The sequence below is a fragment of the Protopterus annectens genome, chromosome 4.part0 (assembly GCF_019279795.1).
Source record: "Protopterus annectens isolate FY-2018-M chromosome 4.part0, PAN1.0, whole genome shotgun sequence".
NCBI lineage: Eukaryota > Metazoa > Chordata > Ceratodontiformes > Protopteridae > Protopterus > Protopterus annectens.
The window spans coordinates 44,251-69,420 of NC_056733.1; the positions used below are offsets into that span (position 1 = coordinate 44,251).

General features: G+C 43.3%; 1 protein-coding gene across 1 annotated transcript in view; it reads left to right on the forward strand.

Annotated features, from left to right (window-relative positions):
* The window catches only part of LOC122800105 (dynein axonemal intermediate chain 2-like), a gene marked incomplete at its 5' end in the record, with an annotated part of 133,848 nt that overhangs the window by 39,557 nt on the left and 69,121 nt on the right, over positions 1 to 25,170 (forward strand). The gene's annotated exons all lie outside the window — the stretch shown is intronic.

The following is a 25,170-nucleotide window of genomic DNA, read 5'->3' on the forward strand; positions in this document are numbered from 1 at the left end:
AAAGCTGCTAGAAAAAAAGAGTCATTCAAAAGGTCCAACCAGACCAAATAGATTCCAGAACTTACTCAAGATTTCTTTTCAGTGCCAAAGAAACCAGGGGACTAGAAACCAATTTTGGATCTCTGTAACTTGATCAATTCAGTTTGACACAAAAAGTTTTGGATGGTCACAGTTCAGTCCATTTTGCCCTTTTTGAGCAAGGTCAATTGGATATGCTTGGTATACCTTCAAGACATGAGCTATCACATAAAAATGAGCAGACAGTCTATGCTTCCGGCCAGCAGCTAGTCATTACCAGTTCACAGACGTGCCCTTTGGCCTCAACACAGCCCCCAGGGTGTTCACCAAATGCATGACAATGGTAGCAGCTCACTTGAGACTGTAGGGATTCCACTTGTTTCTGTATCTAGACGACTGGCTCATAAATGCCCCGACCAGGCATTTACTCATAAGATCAAGAGATAAGGTGCTCCAGACTTGCTCCCTTCTAGGAATTACCATATATTACAGCAAATCCCAGTTAGAACCTTCTCAGGTACTGGAGTTTATAGGAACAGTTTTCAACAAGATATCAATATCATCTTCTCTTCCTCTTGAAAGAGTACAAACTGTCATACTCCAAGTCAAAAACATAATTCACTGTGCAGCAGTTTCAGCACGATTGAGTCTACAAGCTCTAGGATCAATGTCAGTGACCATAATTTTAGTTCCTCCAGTGAGGTTCCACATGAGGATTCTTCAGTGGATGCTAGCAACTCAATGGTCAATACTTTATCAATATGTCAGTACAAATAAAAATCACTCAAGCATGCAGAAGTTATCTTTGGTGGTGGATTTGATCAGATCAACTTCTTCAAGGCCATCCTTTCATTCTTCCTCAGCCCAAGGCCATAGTGACTATAGACGCATCCCAGATTGGGAGGGGGGCACTCCCTGGGGAAAACAGTCCAAGGCACTTGGTCCCCAGAGACCAACACACACATATCAATGTCATATAAATGAGAGCAGTGCTATTAGCTTTGTAAGCATTCCAAGACTCTCCCTTCACGGACAATCAGATTCAAATGGACAATACATTGGTAGACTGGCACATAAATAAGGAGAGACCAGGTCTTACCCCTTGTGCCAAGAAGCCTTCAGAGTGTGGCAATGGGTGATCACTTCCAACCACTTTCTGATAGCAATACACATCCCAGGGAAGTGTAACGCGATAGCAGACAAATTGAGCACATCCATTCTACTACCTCACGAGTAGTCCCTCAACAAGAAAGTGGCAGAAATAATTTTCTGTCAATAGGGCCAGCCTTGCTGCAATCTTTTTGTTTATCCCCTAAACAACAAGTGCAGCAACTTCTTTGCCCTGATACTCCCACTGGGGGAATCACTGAGGGATGCTCTACTCTATGATTGCCCCCCCGGTCTCCTCTATGCTTATCTTCCAACTCTCTTGATCCCCAAATTCCTGCAGAAAGCTGCCAGGTTGAAGTGCAGAGTCATCCACATTTCACCTTACTGGCCTCGACAGATTTGGTTCCCCTTTCTTTGGCCTCCTGTAGTCTATCAACCTTGTATTCTGGGTCTGATTCCAGACCTCCTGTCTCACTCAACGGGCATGAGTCATCAGGATATCTCAAACCTAAAGCTGACAGCATAGTTTCTCCACTTCCTTTAATAGCCAGGCAACCTATGCTCTCTTCCCCTGTCCATCATATACTTTCATCTTCCCATAAAGCTTCTACGAGGAAACTTTACAGATGTAAATGGATGTAAATGGCAGAGGTTTGTTTTTTGGGCACATCAGAAACATATTGGCCCTTTTTCAGCTCCTGTACAGAGTGTCCTTGAATTTTTGGAAAAATATTTTAATGAAGGAGATAGCTCTTCAACCATTAGAGTTTAATTGACAGCAATCTCTAACTTCCAAATTGGATTCATTTAAGCTTTGTAAGGCCTTCTTGAAAGGCACTCTTCTGTTGAGACCACCTTATAAAGACCCAACTCCACCATGGGACTCAAATCTAATACTGCATGCCTTAATTCATTCCCCCTTTGAAACAGCAGCAAAATGTTATCTTAAATTTCTGACCTGGAAAACTGTCTTTTAATGGAATTTCTGAACTTCAAGCGTTGTCCTCCAAACCTCCCTGCTTCATTTTTCATAGGGATAGAGTAACACTATGAAATAAACCTCCTTTCCTTCCTAAGGTGGTGTCAGAATCCAACATCAAACAGTCTGTTAATCTGCCTGTCTTTTTTTCAGAATGTGAAAATAAAGGAAAATATGTGTTGCACTTGTTAGATGTTCATAGACAGTTGCATTTCTACTTACATAGGACAAAAGAATTTAGAAAATCTGATCAATTATTTGTCTCCTTTGCGGATGTCAAATTAGTTAAATCAGTTATAAAGGTAACTTTGGCAAGATGGCTTACCAACTGTGTATATCTTTTGTCTACAATAAATTGGGTATTTTATTACCAAAACCTTTAAGAGCCCACTCGACTAGATCCATGGCAACGTTGTCAGTGTTTTTATCCAGGCATTCCATAGATGACAGGGCTAATTCTCATGCCTTTATTGCTCATTACAAACTAGATCTGGTCTCATGGGGAGAAACAACCTTTGGCTCAACTGTACTCAGGAATATCCTTTCTTAGCGTCCACCTGGGATTTTGTGTAGCTGGGGACTCTGTCCCAATGGTTGAGAAAGGAATGAAAATTGACAACATCAGATAAGAAAGTTAAGTACTCACCATAATGTTCCATCTGTGTTGTCCATTTTCATTCTTTCTCAACTCCCTTCCTACCAACTCCCAACCATTTAACAGTGATTTCTGGAAAAACAAGAGTTTTTAAGGACTCCTCTGATCTTACTGTTGAGCTTCAGATAATGACTTTCTGTAACCAGAAATTCATAGTAATATTTCTTACTTATACCTCAGATCTTATTTCTTAGATTAAAATGTTAAGGTTTGGTTCATTGTGGCTAAGGGAGAAGCTTGAGAGCTTTATGGTTACCATGAGCTATAGTAATGGCCGAGTCGGATCTAAGGATCTTATCCAAACCCAACTGTTGAGGAACAATGAAAATGGACAACACCGAAGGAACATATTGTTAGTACATAACTTTTTTTTGTGTCCTTTTGAACCAGCTCACCCAGATTATTTCAGAATCTACCAGTATAGCTTAGACTACAACAGTGATCCATGTAGGAGCATAGTACAGTTCTACTGGGTCACTGTTGCAGTAGCCTTCCCTCCCTCTATTCATCTACTTTTTCCTCTTACTCTTCTTGCTGTAGGTGTCATGGTGGATTTAGCTACACCCTTTTATAAATAGTTATGTTTCACTTTGTTTCTTAGTACAAGCATACAGGGTTTTTTCTCCCTCCTGGAAAAAAATGCTCTGAAGTAATTTGGTGTTCCAACTGCCTTTTATATGCTGCATCTCTTGCAATTCTGGTAGTTGGTGTGTATGGAAGGTGCCCAAAGCTTTGGGAGCTGGCTGATGCAGGGGGTTGAAACCAAAATAGCTTAGGCCACTGCAGTGGTGATCCATTAGAAAATCTTCTGTTATTGTAAATTTACTTACACAACTGTACTCTCTGCCATTATCTTCGTTTGAAGAATGCAAATGTTGCCCAATTTAACACTCATATGGTCCCAATACTGCCTTAAAATGACAAATCACACCTCTTAATCCAGTGATGTCAGTTCCATTTCTAATGGAGTTCCCCTAATTACCAGTGAGATCAACCATGTCATCTCACCCAGAGTAGCATAATATCTTCTCAAAAACCTTATCTAATTCATTTTTTGTGTTCATCATCTTCCAGGTGTGTCTCCTGCAGTAATACTGGATGTGGCTTGAACTTTCTAATATGTGTAAATACCCTTGTTCTTTTAACAGGGTCAGTAAGATTATTGTCTTTCCAACTTATTATCCCAAGTCTTCCCTTCATGTATTAGTCAGCTAATCAACTGCATTTTCTTTACTAGTCTGGCTCTGTAGTGCAGAAGGATAGAGTCCTGACTGCCAGACAATCTATTGAGGCTGGATTAGCAGTCCTGGCACTGAAGAAGAGAGTGTGGGATGGGGAAGAGTAAAGGGATGTGGGTGGCTCTCTCACCTCTTCCACATATGAGTAGGGTTGCATGCACTTAGTAGCACACCAGGTAGGTGTGATTTCCCTGGCAGAGACCAGGGAAATGACCTGCTGTGTTTGGAGTGAGGGAGCAAGGTGCATGAAGGGAACATCCCTTGTAGAAATGAGGGGGACATCCTTCACAGGCAGCCTGTTGTACACCCCCTTCATTGCACTACACCAAGGACACACTAGGATGCTAGGACTGCATACAAAAAAAAAAATCACAAACCACTCGTATGAATGGTTGAATGATGGCCTCTCCCATTTAACCCTTGTCTTGCTGATAGAGAATAAATGGGTTGATTTTCCAAGAGGGGCTGATGATTAACAGGCATTAGGGGCAAATTAGCCTCCCCATAAAATACATATTCCTTACTAATTTTTTTATTCCCTCTTTATGGACTGATGTGCATCCCTTTTTCACTTTTACCCACAGCATATTCATAGAAATGTCATGTTCTTCATATTATTACCCTGAACTTACCTATACTTTTGTGCTGCAGTGGTGTTAGAGTGGATGAACTTCAAGAATTTAGTGTTGCAGTGAGTTTCATTGCAATGTGTTCTCTTGTGAGAGCTGGATGTGTGCTTTTGGGGGAGGGGTTCCATCCTTTTCTTCACTGTGGTTTAACCGTGAAGTTGATATACATGTTTGGGGATGGGGGTGCTCCCCCAAACAATAAAAAAGATTTTTTATGTTTTTTTTTTTAAAGATTTTTCAGCTCACCATTTTCAGTATGTAATAAATGGTGAGCTAAAAAATTGATTGTCGCAACCACATGGGTAAATCATCACCCCGACAGTGCCTTTTACTACCTTTAATAGTAGGTTCATAAGTAAATAATAGTCTGGATGGCCTTGTGGGCCATTTTAAGCCTAACCAATTTCCCTTTTTGTGTTCAAAATAACCTATTGGTTATAGACTGGCCTTACCCATCACATGGTCAATAATTATGTATTACCCCTAATGGGAATTACTGGGATCATATTACAGATAATTTGAGGGGACCCATGAATGGGATAAAGCATTAGTAGTACAGTGGGCAGTCCTCAGGTAAATTTTATGTTTCCCATCAATAGATCTAATCTGCGCTTGAAATGGACAGGGATGAACTTGATGTGGATGGGAAGTATGTTCCAAAGCAGAATATGTTATTAACTTGTTTCTAAAAAGTATATACAGTTTTAACATACTTACATAATTTGCCTCCAGGGTGAGAGCAATTGCTCTAAATATGTGACCATAAGAGCAGTCCCGTCCTCCTTTCAGATGCTAGAGTAACATCTTCTACTTTATTTGTGCTGACTCTAATACAAACAAATCCATAAAATCATATAGGACCCTTTAAAGCCAAGGGCTAGCCTGCTCTGCCCATGACCCCCTAATTTAAAACTGACCCTACTCAGTGGTGGGCACAGAAATTTCTATAGCTTGTGTAGGGGTCTAGGCATCCTTTGGTCATTATTTTAATTTTCTTCACAGTCAAATTTCAGAGGTATGTGCATAAGGTCATTATAGCTTGTGTTGCTGGGGATAGAGTGGTCATTACTTCTTTAACTTTCTTCAAAAGCACACCTCATAGGTGTGCATGGAATGTCAGTATAGCTTGCTTAGGGCTAGTATACTGTGTAGGAAGAAAAAGTTGGAATGAATTATTGCAAGTGTTATTGTTTTCACTTTCCTAAGAATTGAAATCAGGTGTATACAGGTGGAGAGCTTCTAGTTGCAGGGGAAAGGAGGCATATTGTTTATGTACAACTGACAACAATAAGTTGGATTATATTATTGTACTCTACTTTTTATCACTTTCTTCCTAGTTTGACTTCACAGGAGTTCACAGAAGGTGTATGTGTTTTGGTTAGGGCTGAGGAGGCATACTGTGCAGATGTATGACAGCAGCAACTTAAATATATGACTATGTTCATTTGTTCTTTCGGTACTTGCGTATTATCTCAACCAGATTCCTAACATGTTATCATTTGTAGTGTTTTCGTGAAATGATGTATTTTAACCTACAAAGGGGTGTGTAAACTTAATATTCTGTCACATTGGTTATGAGATAGGAAGAGGAATAACTGCAAAATTCCTTTTCCTGGCTAGTGTCCTTTCCCAACGTTACTTAATGAAAAAGAGAATAAATGTTGCTGCTGCTTCAGAATCATTGGTAATGGTACAACTCATGAAATTCACACTTCAACAAAATGAGATATACAAACAAGGTATATTTTCACTATTTTTTATTTTATTTCATGTAATTTTGTATTAAGAAAGGATTCTAGCAGAAATGTTACAAAGAGTGAAGGTAACTGTAAAGAGTAATTACTTGGCTTTTTCTTGATGTGTGTTTCAAAGGTGACAGCTATCGCTGTCATAAGCAGCTTCAGCGTCATTACCTTTAGTTGTGTGATACAAGTTATCAAAATTAGATGTAATAAGGGGTGTTATATTCTCCTCACAAACTTTGACTACATATTTCGGCACGAGTAGGGCTTGGAAATGAGCCACTTGTCCTGTTCAGAATCTGGTTGCAGTAATATGTAAGTACCGTTCTTTCACTTTCATCACAAAATCTCTATCTGTTTGGGGGGAATTGGAAGAAAGGCAGTCATCCTAAATATTATGTATGCACCCTCACAATCATTTTATTCTCGATTTATGAAAAACTACAACTCAGTTTTGTGGTGATTACTGTGTCCCAGCATTGAACATTAATTAAGCCTTGGACATAATCAATTTCTTCCTTTAAAAAATGCAAAGCAGCAGTTAGGGTATGTATATTTTCTATAAGGAAAGCAGTTGCAGTAAGCTTATCTCCATATCCATTTGATTCAAATTGTGTTTCTAATGACATAAAAGGATAAAACATTCTTCATCCTTATAACACAAAAGAGTACTCTTACTTATAATTCAATGAAGTGAAAAGGCAGTGTGCTATAAGTGAAACTTAAACATCTGTGATAGCACCTAGTGAAAGAGGTCCTGCTACTTCACCAAGGTGGTGGGCTCCTGAAGCCAATTTTGTAACTCTGTCATTTAACAATTTGAATATTTGTCCTTATGATTAATAGAAGCTGTTTTACTTACTGCTGTTTTGCATATCATGAAATAGGCTGAGAAGTATGCCACATTAAAAATTCCATTGTAATAACTCTCAAAGCATTAGATGTGAACATTAGAGGAGGTTCTCTATTCAAATATTATCTGCCCTGTTTTAGATCCTGGTTTATTTGCTCTTACTATGCAAGTCAGGCAGATTAAGGAGTATCAATCTGCTTATGGTGGCCTACTTAATTAGCTTCCTTCCCTGGATGGATTTGTTTCTCAAAGGCATTTCTGCATGTCAAATCACAAGGTTGCATTCAACAAGCTTAGATCTGGTGTATTATGATTTCTCAAAAAATAAAAATAATAGAAAAGGGTTGGGAAGTGGGGGAGTATGGGAACATTTTTGGAGACAGTCTTGTATGATAGCTTATAGCTCAAACCTACCAGATTGTTTTTTGTTGCAATCCTGTAACTATGAATTGAGCTCCCTGGTTGTTAAAGAATATAGGCCAAAGTGTTAAATGCTGCAGTAAAAAAGGCCAGTTAACATGATTGCAAAAATGAGCGATTCAGACAGATGTTCATCATATTGATCACTGCTGCGGTAGCCTTAGCTGTAAGGGTTATATCCTGCCAAGGATATAATAGCCGACCAGTTTCCAAATTTTCAGGACACCTTCCATGTGCCCAAACTTTCAGGCAGCTCGAGCTAAGCTGCCTAAAACTCCAAAGAAGAATACACTCCTCTAAGGTTTTTGAGGATCGACAGTAGGCTTGGTGTTGTTAATTTGCTGGGCAAGTAGGTTTCCTCTGGGGAAAAAAAACATTCCATTTTCCAAATATTGTTTTGTTTTATCATTTTCCACTTCAGAAAAGTTATTTTAAAGCTAGGAGTTTTAAACATAATGGCATGAGATTTTTAAACAGTAGTGCTCTTTTTTCCTGTCAGCTTAGAAGTTGTGTAAAGTAACTGAAAACCATTGTTTCTGCAGAGGAATTGTGTTCATTTTTCTTTAGTGGGGCTGGCAAAGTACTTTAATGTGAATTTTACTGTGTTTTTCTGTGAAAAAAACAAATATTAAAGACTTGCACCATTTTCGGCTTGACTGTAGAACAAACTCCCGGTCCCATGTTCAGTCCTTTCAGCCACAGAAAGAAAAAGTTAAGCAAACAGCCATTGCCACCACAACAGGCTAGCAATTTCCCTCAGCTGCAGGTGGGTAACTCTGCTATGGCCATTTGTTGTACCTCAGATTGCTCATCTTTTACACTGGGTCCCTCTGGCATAGCACCTACAGCCACTGTGGACTGGTGTCAGCCATGTTTTCTGTAGCTGTTAAGGTGCTGTCAGTGGGCAAGGAAGAACCACTCTTGTTGGTCCTGGGATAGGGAACAGAGAAGGCTTCCGTGTTGTGCCAGAATGCCATGCCCATTCCTGGGGAAGCTGCTGCTACCATTAGTAACATTGTTGGCCCCATTTTTCTTGTCAGAAAGAAACCAAAAACTAAGCATATGTCTACTTCTCTTCAGATTTCCTTAGAGAGTAGTAATTTAATGGGTCTGGCTTGGGGCTTAATTCAGGCTATTGATCTTTCTTGTAATTTAGGTTCTGGTAAAAGAAGGTGGGGGGTGTATCTTTTCCTGAAGAGATTCAAGATTCTGAATCTGAAGAAGATGATGAAAGGGGTTATGTTATGTTGCCCTATCTCGCCTTCATTCTTGTTGGTTGGGTTTGGAACCGAATATCAGTTTCGACTTGGCCTATACTAAAGCTCAAGAGCTTCTACTGGTTTAAGGCAAAAAGATCCTAATCCCATCATGCTTAGGGAGATTACCCAGATATCATTTGTCACTAAACTAGATCGGGTGCTTCCTACTAGGCTCAGGCTAAGTGGAATCTTTTTTGCTAATTATACTGCTATTTTTCTGTTTTCTTCCTCGTATAAAGACTGATGTGAGAGTGTTCAATATCGCCGTTTGTTCTTACACATGGGTTCGGAGCCAATCCTCAGATCCGAGTCGGCCGCTTAGCAAAGCTCTGCATCGAGAAGAAGCTTGAGACCAACCTATCTCCCACAATTCCCTCTGCCCTTACCTCAGATCTAGTTTGCCGCTGCATCTGATCACATCGTTTGAAGAGCTCTGAGCCAACTTCAGATAAGATTTACCTTTTTTTCTTCAAAAATTTTGATCTAAAGTTATTGGATTGTGACACTTTTTAGTGTGTGTGTGTGTGTGTGTGTGTGTGTGTGTGTGTGTGTGTGTGTGTGTGTGTGTATGGGTCTTTGGTTCCAATTCTTTAAATCTTTAGTGTTTTAAAAAAGTTTTGTTAGAATTAGGATCCTAGGGCCTACCTCACTCACTAATTTTTCGGATTTGACTTACAGTTATTACTTCAGAACATTATTTCTTGGCCTTTGGCTAAGTTCAAGTGTATTGGTGTAATTTCACTAGCTATTGTGACTTTTTTGACATGTCTGACAAGGTTAAGTCAGGGTTTAAGAGATGTCAGTGCGGACAGAAGATGTCTGTCACAGACAACCACAGCTCCTGTGTCTACTGTCTTGGCCCTCTCCATCTTCAGGAGGACTGCTCCATATGTCACTCCTTTAGTGGAAGGGTCATGACAGATAGGCGCAGGAAGCTCATGGACAGGGGTCTTCTGAAGCCTGCCTTTCAAGAGGCTTTAGATAAGTCAGACCAGACTTCTAAATCTTCGAAGGAGTCGAAGACTTCGGAGCCTACGTCATTGGCTCCAAGCTCTTCTTTTAAAGTTCGTTCACCGGTTCCACAGACTTCGGGGCCGAGTATTGAATTAGTGTCTGTCACCGAGCCTCGAGTCTTGGAACTGGTGACAGAACTGCCACCTCCGGCTCTTTTGAGGTCAGCACCGTCTTCGATTGCTTCAACGCGGTCTTCCAGGTCCCTCTCCGACACCGACGTAGACCGTGTGGTGCAGAAGCTGATGGAAAACACGGCCCTATCCAAACTTATTGCAGTCTCCTCTCAGTTGGTGTCGAGACTCGAAGGCCTTCCCTTGTCTCTATCGGATCCTCCTCCGAGACCTGTTCAGTCCTCGGAGCCGAGAGATGCTGGTTTGTTGATTGTGGAGCCCTTGGTGCCGGAACCGTCCCTTTCTCGGTCGGCACCGTTTACCTCGACTCCGTCGGAACCTCTCCCGGACTCGCGGAGCCGACGATCTATCCTTGGTTCCGGGACCGAGAGCCGAACCGATGTTTCGGTGCCGACTCTCCCTCTCGGTGCCTCGGCACGGATCACCTCGACTCCGTCCTTGGGATCGGTGCCCTTGGCTTCTGCGTCAGAGATTCCTCCACGTTCTTCGGAACCAGGGGATTCCTCGGCTCGGGGTCCGGGGGCCTTCAATCTTATGAGGAAGGTATTGTCTTCCCAGACAACTACCTCAGCAGAAACAGCATCTCCCTCCCATAAAGGCCCGTTATCCTCTTCTGCACCTACGGCTACTCAAAAGCGTTGAGCACCAGTGTCTCAGCCGCTCACAGAGGTAGCCCCCTCTTCCTCGGAGGCTTCATCGGATGCCCCCTCCGAGGAAGTCCCAAGGAAAAGATTGTGTAAGAGGAGGCACTTGGATTCTCCACAAGAGTCCTTAACATCGGACACTGACTTGGATGAGTCAGAAGGGTCCCCAAAGTCACCCTCGGAGGATGTCTCCTTTTCTGACATCCTGGAGATCCTAAAACAGAGAGGTGATTGGCAAGCCCTACCCCCTTCTGAGGATGAGTCAGTCTTGCTGAAGGCATTCGGTGCTCGCCCTTCTTCTTCCTGGGTCACTCCACCCTTCGATGAGTTGATGGATTTGATTGCTCGAAGGATGTGGGAGACACCTGACACAGTGGAGCCAGTCCCCAGAAAGCCTAATAAGTATATTTTGGCCCCTCAGGATAAGGCATACCTCACAAAGGGAGTTCCAGTGGATGCTATGGTGGTGGCAGCTGCCACTAAAAAGGAGATGTCTGAATTTTCCTCATCTGTCCATCCACCTAAGAGAGATTCTAGGACCATGGACAGGTATGGGAAGCGCATTTTTAGTTCAGCGACTTTTTCCATGCGATCGCTAAACTATTTGACACATTTCACACGTTTACAGAGGGATCTAGTCAAAGAGTTGGGAGATACCCTCCAGGGTACTACAGATGCTGCTGTTGCAGAAAAGGTTACAGCACAGCTCAATACCCTTACGTCAATTGTGAACTCGTCCATGAGGCTCATCTCGTATGCAGCCGAAGGGTCGAGTAGGGCTGCGGCTTCAGCGATTGCTCTTCGTAGACAATCCTGGATGCGCTTATGCTCCTTTGCGGAAGCCTTCAAGTCTTCCTTTACTAACACCCCATTTGATGGTGATACTCTCTTTGGCCCCAAAGTAAAGGAGACCCTTACCTGGTGTGAGCAAGAGGGAAAGACTCTGTCTGCTGTCGGAGTCCGTTTTTCCACCCCATCCAGACCGTACCCCAAAGGGCAACGAGGTGGAAAAATGTGGTTTCGTAAACCCCAGGGTTCTTTCCCAAGCACACAGGGTGATGCCCCCTCCAGAGGCAGAGGGGGGGCAGAAGTGGAAGATGTCACCCTGGCGGCAGAGGGGGTCCGCAAAACCAAGGTGACAGGGATACGGTCCCTGGGAAGCCTTTCCAGCACTCCTGAAGGGAGGCCCGACTGTCCTGCTCTGGAGGCAGTCGGGGGTCGCTTAGCTTTATACCCTCAGGCCTGGCAAAGTCTTACCTCAGACAGATGGGTAAAAAGCATTATTACCAGAGGTTACAAAATTCCATTTCTATTTCCCCCGTTACCGCAGAAAAGATTCCCAGATGTACCGCCCCATCTGCGAGAACCTGCAGCTATAGAAATTTCAAAGCTGCTATAAAAAAGAGTCATCCAACCAGTCCCGGCAGACCAAAGAGGATTCAGAACTTACTCAAGGTTCTTTTTAGTTCCAAAAAAGACAGGGGACTGGAGGCCAATTCTGGACCTAAGCAATCTCAATACCTTCGTCAAGAAACAAAAGTTCCGGATGGTCACGCTTCAATCGATCCTTCCATTCTTACAGAAGGACGACTGGATGTGCTCAATAGATCTCAAGGACGCATACTACCACATCAAAATGGCCGGAGCATCCAGGGATCACTTGTGCTTCCAGCTGGGAGCCAGTCACTATCAGTTTTGAGCCCTGCCCTTTGGTCTAACCTCAGCCCCCAGGGTTTTCACCAAATGCATGGCAGTGGTAGCGTCTCACTTGAGACGCCTAGGATTCCGGGTGTTTCCGTATCTGGACGACTGGCTGCTTACTGCCACCACTGAGCGTCGACTGATACAAGCCAGGGACTACACACTCGAACTTTGTGTTCAACTCGGAATTTCCATAAATTTCGAAAAATCTGCATTACAGCCGTCACAGCATATCTCATTCATAGGAGCAGATTTGGATACCCGTTGCTTGATTCTAAGACTTCCCCCAGAAAGAATAGCCTCTCTACAAAATCACATATCTCTACTCCTGTTGTCCAAGAAATCCCCGGCCAAACTGGTTCTAAATGTTTAGGGACTCATGTCGGCTTCCCTCATTGCAGTACCCTTGGGAAGACTGCGCATGAGAGTTCTTCATTGGCTGCTGTTCGCACAATGGTCGTTCCAACAGTTACCGCTGACACACGAAATTCACATCACAAACATCTGCAAGACACACCTGTCTTGGTGGCTACAAAATTGCAATCTCACCGGCGGCTGGCCGTTTGTGCTACCCACTCCAGCAGCTACAGTGACCACGGACGCTTCCCTGATAGGGTGGGGGGGCATCTTTCAGGGACAGACAGTCCAAGGCGAATGGACCAATCTAGAGTACAACTTGCATATCAATGTTCTGGAGATGAGGGCAGTGTTCCTAGCATTGCAACACTTTTCTCCCCTTCTACCTCTAGGGACCATTGCAGTTCAAACGGACAACATGTCCGTAGTCTGGCACATAAACAAGCAAGGGGGAACCAAATCTTACCAGTTATGCAGAGAGGCCATGAGAATTTGGCAATGGGCAGAGTCCACGGGTCGCTTTCTGATAGCAACGCACATCCCGGGGTTATCCAACGTCATAGCGGACAGGTTGAGCAGAGCCATCCTGTTCCCTCACGAGTGGCGATAGCGGACATGATATTTCGCAAGTGGGGCCAGCCTTGCTGCGATCTTTTTGCGTCTCCAATGAACGCCAAATGCAGAAGCTATTTTGCCCTATTACCCCCGCCAGGGGAAGTCCCCAGGGATGCTCTGATTCACGATTGGCCCCCGGGTCTCCTGTACGCCTTCCCCCCTATACCTCTGATACCAAGATTTCTGCAGAAAGCCAAGAATCTGGAAAGGACTGTAATTCTCATTGCCCCATTCTGGCCTCGTCAAATTTGTTTTCCCTTTCTTCAAGCACACCAAATACGGGAGCCCTGGATCCTGGACCCAGAGCCAGATCTACTGACCCATTCGTCAGGGGCTCCCCACCCATCGCTCCTGTCCCTCAGACTAGCAGCTTGGCTGCTCCGCTTCCCTTCTTAGCCAGGTATGATCTTCTTTCTCCTGCGGTTCAGAACATTCTAGTAGCCTCTCATAAAGCTTCCACTACAAAAATTTACACTAGTAAGTGGAAGCGCTTTGTTTACTGGGCAACTGCACAACATTTAGATCCCTTAGTAGCCCCACTAAACAAAATTTTAGAGTTTCTATCCATGCTATTTCACCAAGGAGCATCTCCTGCCACCTTGAGGGTTCAATTGGCTGCTATTTCAAACTTTCATGTAGGAGAGAATGGAGCGCCTATTATGACTCATAGGCTTTGTAAGGCTTTTCTAAAAGGGTTCTTTCATATTAGACCACCAGTCAGGTTCCCTACAGCTCCGTGGAATCTAAACCTCCTTTTATCCCAACTAATGCTACCACCTTTTGAACCAGCCTCTTCCTGTTCCTTAAAATTTTTGTCATGGAAAACTCTCTTTCTAGTAGCTATCACTTCAGCCAGATGAGTGTCAGAACTTCAAGCTCTTTCCATTAAGCACCCATATTTGATTTTTCACCCGGATAGGGTATCCCTACGCACCAACCCGTCCTTTCTTCCCAAGGTTTGTTCAGTGAACAACATTAATCAGTCCATTGAACTCCCCACATTTTTCAAAAACCATTCCAATAAGCTGGAGTATATGTTACACAAGTTGGATGTTCATAGACAACTCAGATTCTATCTAGATAGAACAAAGGATCACAGAAAAGCAGACCAACTTTTTATAGCCTTTGCGGACAACAGAAAGGGCATGGCAGTGACAAAACGTACTCTCTCCAAATGGCTATCTGATTGTATTACTTTTGTTTATACTGCTACTGAGCAGAGTTTGCCTACCAAACCAAAAGGACATTCTACTAGATCAGTGTCTACATCTCTGGCTCATGTGGCCCGCCTACCTTTGGATACTATTTGTACGGCCGCCACTTGGTCTAAACCACATACGTTCATCACTCATTACAAAGTGGATAGGATTTCCAGGGACAGGGCAACCTTTGGTTCCACTGTGCTCAGGAACGTTCTTCCGTGAGTCTCTCAGGGTCACGGAGCTAGGGACGCTACCCATGTGTAAGAACAAACAGCGAGATTGAACACTCTCACATAAAGAAGTTATGTCCTTACCATAACGTTCCATGTGGAGTGTTCATCTCGCCTTTTTTCTTACATTCCCACCCTCAGGTCAGGAAGAACGTCCAGTTTAGAGGTCTGGTTTGGCTCTCCCACTACTGATTTCTCTCTGCTGTTGCTGCTGGTTTCAGCTACACCCTAGTATGTATGTATGTATGTTTACATTACTGTTGGGGATCTGGTGTTGTTTTGCAAACTAGATCTGAGGTAAGGGCAGAGGGAATTGTGGGAGATAGGTTGATCTCGAGCTTCTTCTCGATGCAGAGCTTTGCTAAGCGGCCGACTCGGAGCCGAGGATCGGCTCCGAACCCATGTGTAAGAACAAAGGCGAGATGAACACTCCACATGGAACGTTATGGTAAGGACATAACTTCTTTTTTACTGTTGTGGAAGTACTGTTTACTTAGGGTTAGACCGTTGTGGTTAATCCATTTATGTTTTGTTTTGGGTTGTGTTGTTGCTGGCCGTTGCTTTCACTAGACCTTTGGTTATTTCCCTATCCCGTTATACCCTGAAGTAAAATTTTTCTTCTTCTCTCTCTTCACAAAGCCCATTTGAGTTAGTGGGCCCATCCTTTTAGCCCATTTAAATTAGAGGGCTCCCTTTCCTCTTTCTCTTGAGGAGTCGTTGTTTAAGTTAGAGACTTTTCCTCTGGCTAGAAGAAATCATCGTTTAAGTTGGAGACTTCTCTAGTCTTTTTCCCTTTACCTCTGTGTGATTGTTTATAAAAAAAAAAAAAAAAAAAATTGTCCCTTTTCCTCTACTTCTTGCGTGGTTGTTTATAAAAAGTAGTAGTTCTTAATATTCATAGTAGTAGCCTTTGATAGTGTGTGTTGTTTGCCTTTGTTATTATAATGTTGAAGGATAATAAGGAAGCGAAGCAGTCAGGCTTCAAAAAATGCAATTTTTTTAGTCAAAAGATGTCTTTGACAGACAGGCACACTAACTGTGTGTCCTGTTTGGGTGCTGTAAACTTACAGGATTCATGCTCGATTTGCAATGCCTTTAGCTCCAGGGTTGTACTGGAGAGAAAAAACAAGTTAATAGTCAGGGGATTGTTGGAAGTTCCTTTTTCTGAGACACTAGAAGGGAAACAGAGTTCTCCAAAAGCTTCTCAATCTCCAAAACCGGACAAGTCTCATAAAAGAGCTTCTTCTTCAACTCAAGCCACTGAGCCATCGAAGAAACTGGCTAAGGACACAGCTATGGACCCGAAGGCTTTCAGGCCCGAAAAGGTGACTTCTTCGGCTCCTCCAGTTATTTTGGAGCCAACCTAGAGTCATAGTTGGAGCTGGTCTCCAGTTCTAGAGCCTGTATCTTCTGTCTTGCAGTCAACTATTTTACAGTCAGTGGCTCAGTATCATGTCCTCGACCCCGTCCTCTTGGTCCTTCAGGAATCTGTTGGACGACAATGTGGAGCAGGTGGTTAAGAGGCTGTTACTGATGCTGGTGCTAGCCAAGATTCTTTCAAGTCCAGCCCAAAAGGAATTGGAACCGACAACTGTCACTACCCTTTCTTCGATTCCTCCTCTGACCCGAGTGGCTTCGGAGGCGGAGTGCTTGGATTTGATTGTAGTGGAAGCATCAGGCCTGAGATTTGCTCCAGGTTCTTTGGTCCCAATTTCTGCTCCAACCACTTCGGTGCCGTTGCCTTTCTAGGGGTCTAGGAGCCGGTGTTCTCTCGTCTGGTCCAGAGAGGAGAGTTGGGTCGAACTTTTGTTGGATCCGAATCTACCTCTTGGGGCCACGACGCAGGTGAGCTTGGCATCTACATTGGCCTTGGAGCCCACCTCCTTGGTTCAGGGGCAGTTTTCTGGCTCTTCAGAACCTGAGGCTCCCTCGGAGTGGGGTCGTGGTGCCTTTGAGGTCATGAGGAGAGTGCTGTCACCCCAGACAGCTCCACTTTTGGATCTAAACACTCTTCCCCCAAAAGTGCCATAGCCTGCCTTCCAAGCAGGGAGACCCTAAGTCCCAGGACATCCCATTGGATGAACCCATCTCTTCTGAAACCTCCCCTGAGTATCACTCTGGAGAGGCCCCTCAGAAGAGAACTTGTAAGAGGAAACATCAAGACTCCCCTTATGAGTCTATCACTTCATACACGGAGCTAGATGATTCAGAAGGGTTCCCATGGTCACCCTCTGAGGATGTTTCATTTGTGGACATCCTAGAGATCCTTAGGCAGAGAGGTGGCTGGAAGCCCCTTAACCCTTTGAGGATGAGTCCATGTACCTGGAGGCTTTTGGGTCTCACCTGTCCACCTCTTGGGTGACACTGCCTTTTGATCAACTCGTAAACATAATTAGTCGAAAGGTGTGGGACTCCTCAGAATTTGTGGAACCTGCTCTGAGGAGGCCATACAAATTCATTACAGCACCATCTGATAAAGAATTTCTATCCAAAGGTGTCCTGGTAGATGCTACGGTGGTGGTGGTGGCAGCCACCAAAAAGGAATGGTCTGAGGCTTCCACATCTGTCCAGTTGCCGAATAAAGAATCTCGTATGATGGACACGTATGGAGAGCGTATGTTTTCATCAGTGGCTTTTATCGTTAGATCACTGAACTACTTGACCCATTTCACTAGGCTTCAGAGGGATCTCGTGAAGGAGCAAGGAAATACCCTTCAAGGTTCTACAGCTGCGTGGGTGTCAGACAAAGTGACCTCCCAGCTTTACACCTTAAATTCCATAGTAAACTCCTCCATGCGACTTATATCCTATGTGGCTGATGGAGCGAGTAGGGCAGCAGGTACATTAATCTCCTTAAGGAGGCATTCCTGGATGCACTTATGTGACTTTGCTGAGCCCTTCAAGTCTTCCTTTATTAATGGCCCTTTTGACAGCTCATCCTTGTTCAGGCCAAAAATGAAAGAGACGCTAACCAAGTGTGAACAAGAAGATTTCTTTCTGCCGTTGGAGTCCGTTTTTCCCTCCCTACTAGGCCTTATCCCAAAGGCCAGAAAGGTAAGAAGATGTGGTTCTGTAAATCCCAAAGAGCCTTTCCAGATGTATGTGGTGAATTTTCCCCCAGGGGCAGGGGGGGAAATAACAATGGAAGACGCCCACCATGCGGCAGAGGGGGTCTTCAAAACCAAGGTGACAGGGACATGTTCCTTGATAGGCCTTACCAGCGATCCTGAAAGGAGGCCCATCTGTCCATCTCTGGAGACAGTCGGGTGTCACTTGTCATTGTACCAAAACACCTGGCTAGGTATAACAAACGACAAATGGGTAAATGTGATCATATACAGAGGCTATTACATGCACTTTTCCTCTCCCCCTTTAGGAAAAAATTCAGTCCCGGATGTTCCACTCAATCAAAGGAATCAAGCAACCCTAGAAGTACAAAGGTTGCTAGAAAATAAGAGTCATCCAAAATGTCCCTGCAGATCAAATTGGATCCGGAACTTACTCAAGGTTCTTTTTAGTTCCAAAAAAGACAGAGGACTGCAGGCCCATGCTGGATCTCAGCAGACTAAACAAGTCTGTCAAGAAATCGAAGTTCCGGATGGTAACACCGTAGGCAATAATCCCCTATTTGGAGAAAGACAACTGGATGTGCTTGATAGACCCCCAGGATGTGTACTACCATATAAAGATGTACAGGCAATCCCAGTGTCACTTACGCTTTTGGCTGGGAGCCAGTCATTACCAATTCCGAGCTCTGCCCCTTGGTCTCACTACAGCCCCAGAGTGTTCACCAAATGTATGGCAGTAGTCATGGCTCACCTGAGTCACCTGGGATTCAGGGTGTTTCCGTACTTACACGACTGGCTCCTAACCACCACCACTGAGCATCTACTCATCAGGGAAAGAGACACCACCATCCAACTTTGCTCTCAACTAGGCATTACGATAACTTTTGAAAAGTCTACCTTGTTGACATCACAGCATATCATTTTTATAGAAGCAGACTTAAACACAAGAGAGATGATAGCCAAACCTCCTACCGACAGGATTCAAACTCTACATCAACAAGTAGAAAGCTTATTGACAAAGAGGAAAATGCAAGTGAAAATGGTTCTACAGGTCTTGGGTACCATGACAGCAGTGATAACCTTAGTACCTCTTGCAAGTCTACACATGAGAGTTCTTCAGTGGTTGCTTTCCACCCAATGGTCCATGCAGGAGCTGCCCATGTCCCACAAGATTATTGTAATGGAATCCTGTAAGAAGGATCTACTCTGGTTTTTTCCACTGATTTCTGATTCAGACTCAGAGGAAGGCTTGGTTTCTGATTCTCCCTGTGGGATTTCTCTTTCTCAGAGACTATTGCTGGAATGTGCCATTGTTTTCAGTTAAAGAATCTACATGAATTCCTCCTGTTCTGTCTGCTTTAGAGGATGTGTGTGTTACTGCCTGCAATATTCCTGATATTCTGCCAGCTCCCCATAAAAAAAAGCATATCGAATGTATGAAGCTCCTTGGTCTTTTGAAGATTTTATAATCCAAACTTGACCCAGCAGCTATAGCTTTAGTTGATCCCACTGCTGCTAAACACTTGGTTAATTCTAATCCTACCATTTCTGATAAGAATGGGAAAATTATTGATAAGTGTGCGAAAAAAGCACATACTTTTAAAACTTGACTTTCAGAATTTTGAATTGTTGGGTTCATATGTTAGTGTGCTCTTCCTAATTGTAAAAGTATGAGGAATGTTTTATTTGCAGTTTCTTCTTGTGAGGAAAAATCTGCTTTCAATAATTTAGTTCTTCTATTGCACAGGCCGCTGCTCATTGTTTAAAGAGTGTGTGTATAACTCTATTGATACTTCTTCCAGGGATATGACCACTGGTACTGTTTTGAGGAAGTTTGCATGGGTGTATTGTTGAAACCTCCCAGATGATGTTAAAGATGAGATTTTAAATTCCCCTTTGGAATGGGCTTTAGTTTTTTTTGGCCCCTCTGCTGCAGAGGTGATTAAAAAGTTTGATGAAAGGGGTAAGTTGGCCCAGGGAATCGCTTCAGCCCTCCAGTTCCAAAATTTCTAAGGTATTCTCCAACTCATCATCCAGTTCTGGCAGAAAACAGAATAAACAGTCTCAACAAAATACAGATTAACATGTATTTAAGAAGAAATGGCAAGGGGGTTCCAAAAAGAATCCTTGAACCTTCCAAAACCAAGGACATTCCAACAAGTCTAGAATGACTTTTCAAGAGACCTTGTGACCCTCTCCCAACCTAGCCCCCTTTTTTTCTTCCCTAAAGTCTGAATCTCAATTTTACTGTGTGGCAACACATAGTTTCAGATAAATGGGTTCTGGAAATCATTCATGAATGTTATAGATGGCAGTGTGATGTAATTTCTCCTTTCCAGGGCGTCATTCCTCAGGCCCCATATCAGACTCTTTTGTTTCCACTGGTTCTTCATCATGTGCTAACTAAAGGAGTGAAAGAACCTTTTCTTCCTTCCCAGCTGGGAAAGTGGTTTATTCAAGGATGTTCCAAGTGCCAAAGAAAGAAAATGCTTTGAGGCCAATCCTTAAACTTGTTTGTGATAGTGCCCAAATTCAAAATTATGTCACTTCACAACGTTATTACTACTTCTTCTTTTTCAAGTTTCCTGGTAACACTAGAGTAGAAAAAGATCTTTTTCATAACATCCCTATTTATCCAGACTTCAGACTTTTCTTAAAGTTTTGTATGTCTGGTTCACATTATCAGTTCTCTGCCTTAACTTTTGGACTATCCACTGCACCAAGAGATTCACAACTTGTATAGCTCCAGTTATAGCTCATTGCAGGCTACAGGGTATCCACATTTTTCCATATTTAGATGACTTTCTTATCTTTGCTGAGTCTTTTTCAAAGCATCAGGCATCTCTGTCTTGAGTGAGATATCTCTTACACAAGTTGGGATTCCAAAAAAACATTCAAAAGGCTTTCTTGACTCCTTCACGAGATTGTGTTTCTGTGATGTCGAGTTGACACCTCAGTTCAAAGAGCTTTTCTTCCACAAGAAATAATAGGTCTATATCTAAGGCTTTCCACTTAGAGTTTGGTCATTGCAAGGGAATACCACAAGATTTTGGGTATTATGACTTCTGTGATTCTCCCGACACCCCTGGAAAGACTCCACGTAGGAAAGATAGTGGTATCTGAAATCTCTTTGGTCCCAACACCAATGCCTTTCATATCCCAGTACTGGGGATAGTCAGAAGATAAATCATCTGGTGGAGACAACCAGTATCCTTAAATCCAGTTCTCCCCTTCTCCCTCCTTGTTCCAAACCTGTCAGCCACCACAGATGCCTCCAACTTTCCTTGGGGAGCAGTTCCATGGTGATAAAAGTGCAGGGACAGATGCAAGCACATGCATGTTAAAGAGATGCTTGCTCTAATGAAGGCACTCAACTCTTTGAATCATCTTTGGTCCCTGGGACCTCTTCAAGTTGTTACAGACAATATCATAGTCATGTGGTACATCAACAAGCAGGGTTGAACCAGGTCATACCCCCTTTGGAGACTAGCTGTGTTACCTTGGGATATAGCTTCACAGCACAGTCTCACTCTGCAAGCATCCTACATTCCATCGGAGCAAAGTTGTGAGGCAGACAAGCTGAGCAGGACCAGGGCAGACCATCATGAATGGAAACTATATCATGGGTCTTCCAGGATTTGATCTGTCTGTGGGGTATTCCTCAAGTAGACAGCTTTGCCTCCTCTTTGAACAATCAGCTGGCAACATTCTGTTCCAGGACTCCATGCAAGAAGGACTAGAAGACAGATGTATTTTCTTTTCCTTGGACAGGAATTGTCCTGTATGCTTTTCCACCCTTTCCACTAATATCCAGGTTACTTCTGAAGATTCAGTAGGAATCCCCAAAAATTATTGTTGTAACTCCTTTCTGACCCAGGCAACAGTGGTTCTCCCTTTTTTGGAAGTTTCCAGAGGCAATTACAGTAAGCTTCCTCATAGACTGGATCTACTCACACAAAACAGAGGTGTTTGATGCACCCTAACATTAGTCAACTTAATTTGACTGCCTGGTACCTGTTTGCTGGGGACATGTAGCAGGTACTAATGGAGGAAAGAAAGCCTGCTACTAGAAATATCATATATTAGTAAATGGAAATTTTTTTTTTTAGTTGCTGCCAGCAACATAACCAGCACCCATTCAGGGCTAGTTGTTTTCAGGTTTTTCAATATTTGTGTAAGTTACTTTCCTAAGGCCTTTCTTATTCCTCTATCAAAGTTCATTTATTGAATATTTCAGCATGACTGCCCATGGATCCTCCTCCTCTTTCAGTGCAGTCTCATGTCAAAATGTTTTTGAAAGAGGGTTTGCACAAGAGTCCTCCAAGTAAACCTGTGGGCCCTCCTTGGGATATTAATTTTGTGTTAGAGAAGCTAACACTTACCCCATTTGAAGCAGCTAACTTGGCTGATTTATGGTTCTTAATATGGAAAACAGTTTTAAAGGCTGCTTTGAACTCTGCAAGAAGAATATCTCATTTGCAAGCTCTTATTGTGAGTCAGTTCTATATTATTTTCCACAGGGAAAGAGTTTCTTTGAGAACTAATCCTTTCTTTATGCCTAAAGTGGTATCCGGGTTTATTTTAAACCAAACTATCTTCCCGTTTTCTTTCCTGAACCTAAAAATCGGGTAGAAAGGATACTACATACTTTGGATGTCCACAGACAACTCGGGTGCTATCTTAACAGAACTAAATCTTTAAGATCTTCAGATCAGTTGCTCATTTCTTGTGAAAGTAAGAAGAAACAACCTTTGTTAAATCAGAATAATGTGAAGTTGTTCTATCTTGTCTTCATTCTCACTGATGGGTTCGGAGACAATCCTCGGCTTTGACTCAGCCAAATACAAAAGCTCGAGGTCTTCAAGCAGCTCATGGCCTACTCCCTATCCCATGATGCAGTGGTGCTTCTCCCAGATCTCATTTGCTGCTGCAACAGAGCTGGAGTTCTTCGACAGCCCTGGCCAATATTATTGAAAATTTCTTTATATTTCTAATAGTTATTATATTCATGTTTTCTTAGTTTCTAGTGAGTTTTAGATAGTTAAAACTTAAACAGTGCATTGTTTGTTCTATTAGTGGCCGTCCTTTTTTCTAGGCCGATTTACTACAAGACTCGTTTGAGTTAGTGAGCTGTTTAGTTAAAGTTTTATCTCCCTATCCTTGTAGTGTGTGCTGTAGAGTTAGAAATAGAAAGTGTTAAGCTTGAGCCCAGATTTTTTTAGGGCAGTAGTTGCTTTTTTCTGTGTGCTGTAGTGTTAGAAATTGTAGAACTTAGATAGAGCCCTGTTGTTTCTTTTTTTAGAGGCTGTCTTATACACATGTATAGTATAGTGTGCTTTTCATAGCCAGTCATATAGAGTGCACTGTAGTGTTTAAATATTCATAGAGTTAGAGCCCTGTGCTTTTTTTATTGGGGCTATTCTATATATAGGATTGTGTGTTTTCTCCATAGTCAGTCATATAGTGTGCTTTGCCTGTTAATTCTTACTTTATTGTATAGCCATGTCTCAACAAGAGAAAGCTAAGTCTGGATTCAAAAAATGTCCCAAATGTGGAGAAAAGATGTCTATTACAGATGGTCACACAGAGTGTGTTTATTGTTTAGTTGAGGTTCACCTTCAGGAGAATTGTGTCATCTGTCATTCGTTTAGCTCTCATGTTCTCCATGAACGTAGGAGCAAATTAGTAGCCAGGGGATTATTGAAGTCCTCTTTTCAGGAATCTTTGGATAAGGGCAAACCTGCAAAATCATCCAAGACTTTGTCTTCTAGCTCGTCTTCTGGGTCGGAGCTGAAAAAGGGCTCATTGACATCCAAAACGAGTTGGACTACCACCTTAGCTCCATTGCCTATGGAACCAGAGTTTGTTGTTGTTGGTAGGAGCTGGTCCCCAATATTGGAGCTGGTATCTCCTACTCTAAAGTCTCCAATCCTGCAATCAGTGGCCTCTTCTATAGCTTCCTCCCGGTCCTCAAGACTATCTGATAAGGATGTGGATCAAGTGGTGCAGAAGCTTCTGCAGACCCAGGCGCTAGCAAAAGTTCTGTCGGTGCCGACCATTGGGGCCTCAGAACCAACCAGGACCCAGCCCATTTCTACTGTTCCTCCTCCAGTTTGATCCATAGTTTCAGAGCCAGAGTGTTTGGAGCTGATGATTGTGGATCTGCCGGAGCTGACACCCCTTCCAGGTCTATCAGTTCCGACTACTCTGACTTCTTCGGTGCCAACCTTAGAGTCTAGGAGCTGACAATCACCAGTTGGTTCCAGAGAGGATAGTCGTATCGACCTTTCGGTGCCAACTTTGCCTCTTGGGGCCTCGGCTCGGGTGAGTTCGGCACCTACCTCGGGCTCAGAGCCCATTACTTCAGTGTTGCTGAAACTTCCTGTTTCTGTGGATCCAGGTGTTTCTTCAGACCAGAGCAGGGGGGGGGGGGCTTTGATGCCATGAAGAGAGCATTGTTCACTCGGGCATCCACATCATCGGTACCAGCAACCTCCTCCCCTAAAGCATCTGCCTCTGCTTCACTGATCCCTCAAAAGCGTTGAGACTCAGAGCCTCAGGTCACCCCATTGGGTGAGCCCTGCTCTTCTGCGACATCCCCAGAAGCTCCCACTGAGGAGGTTCCCAGGAAGAGGCTTTGTAAGAGGAAGCATCTGGATTCCCCACAGGAATTCATCACATCGGTTACTGACTTAGATGAGTCAGAAAGGTCCCCACGGTCCCCCTCTGAAGATATCTCTTTTGGTGATGTCTTGGAAATACTGAAACAGAGGGATGGCTGGAAACACAGTAACCCTACTGATGATGAGTCAGTATTCCTGAAGAATTTCGGGTCTCAACCCTCCACCTATTGGGTAACTCCACCTTTTGATGAGCTGATAGACCTTCTTTCTCGAAAGGCATGGAAGTCACTGGATACCTTGGAACCTGTCCCTCAGAAGGCTTAGCAAATTCATAATGTCACCCCAGGACAAGGCTTTCCTTACCAAAGGAGTACCCATTGATGCTATGGTGGTGGCAGCAGCCACCAAAAAGGAGTTGTCAGAGACCTCCACATCTGTTCATCCTCCTAATAGGGATTCTAGGATCATGGACAGATATAGAAAGCGCATATTTAGTTCAGCAGCCTTTACTCTTCGATCCCTGAACTATCTTACACATTTTAGTAGACTACACAGAGATCTCCTTAAGGAGTTGGGAGATACTCTACAGAGTGCAGTAGCTGTGGGGGTCTCAGACAAGGTAACTTCCCAGCTTGCTACCCTAAATTCCCTCATAAACTCTTCCATGTATCTGATTTCGTAT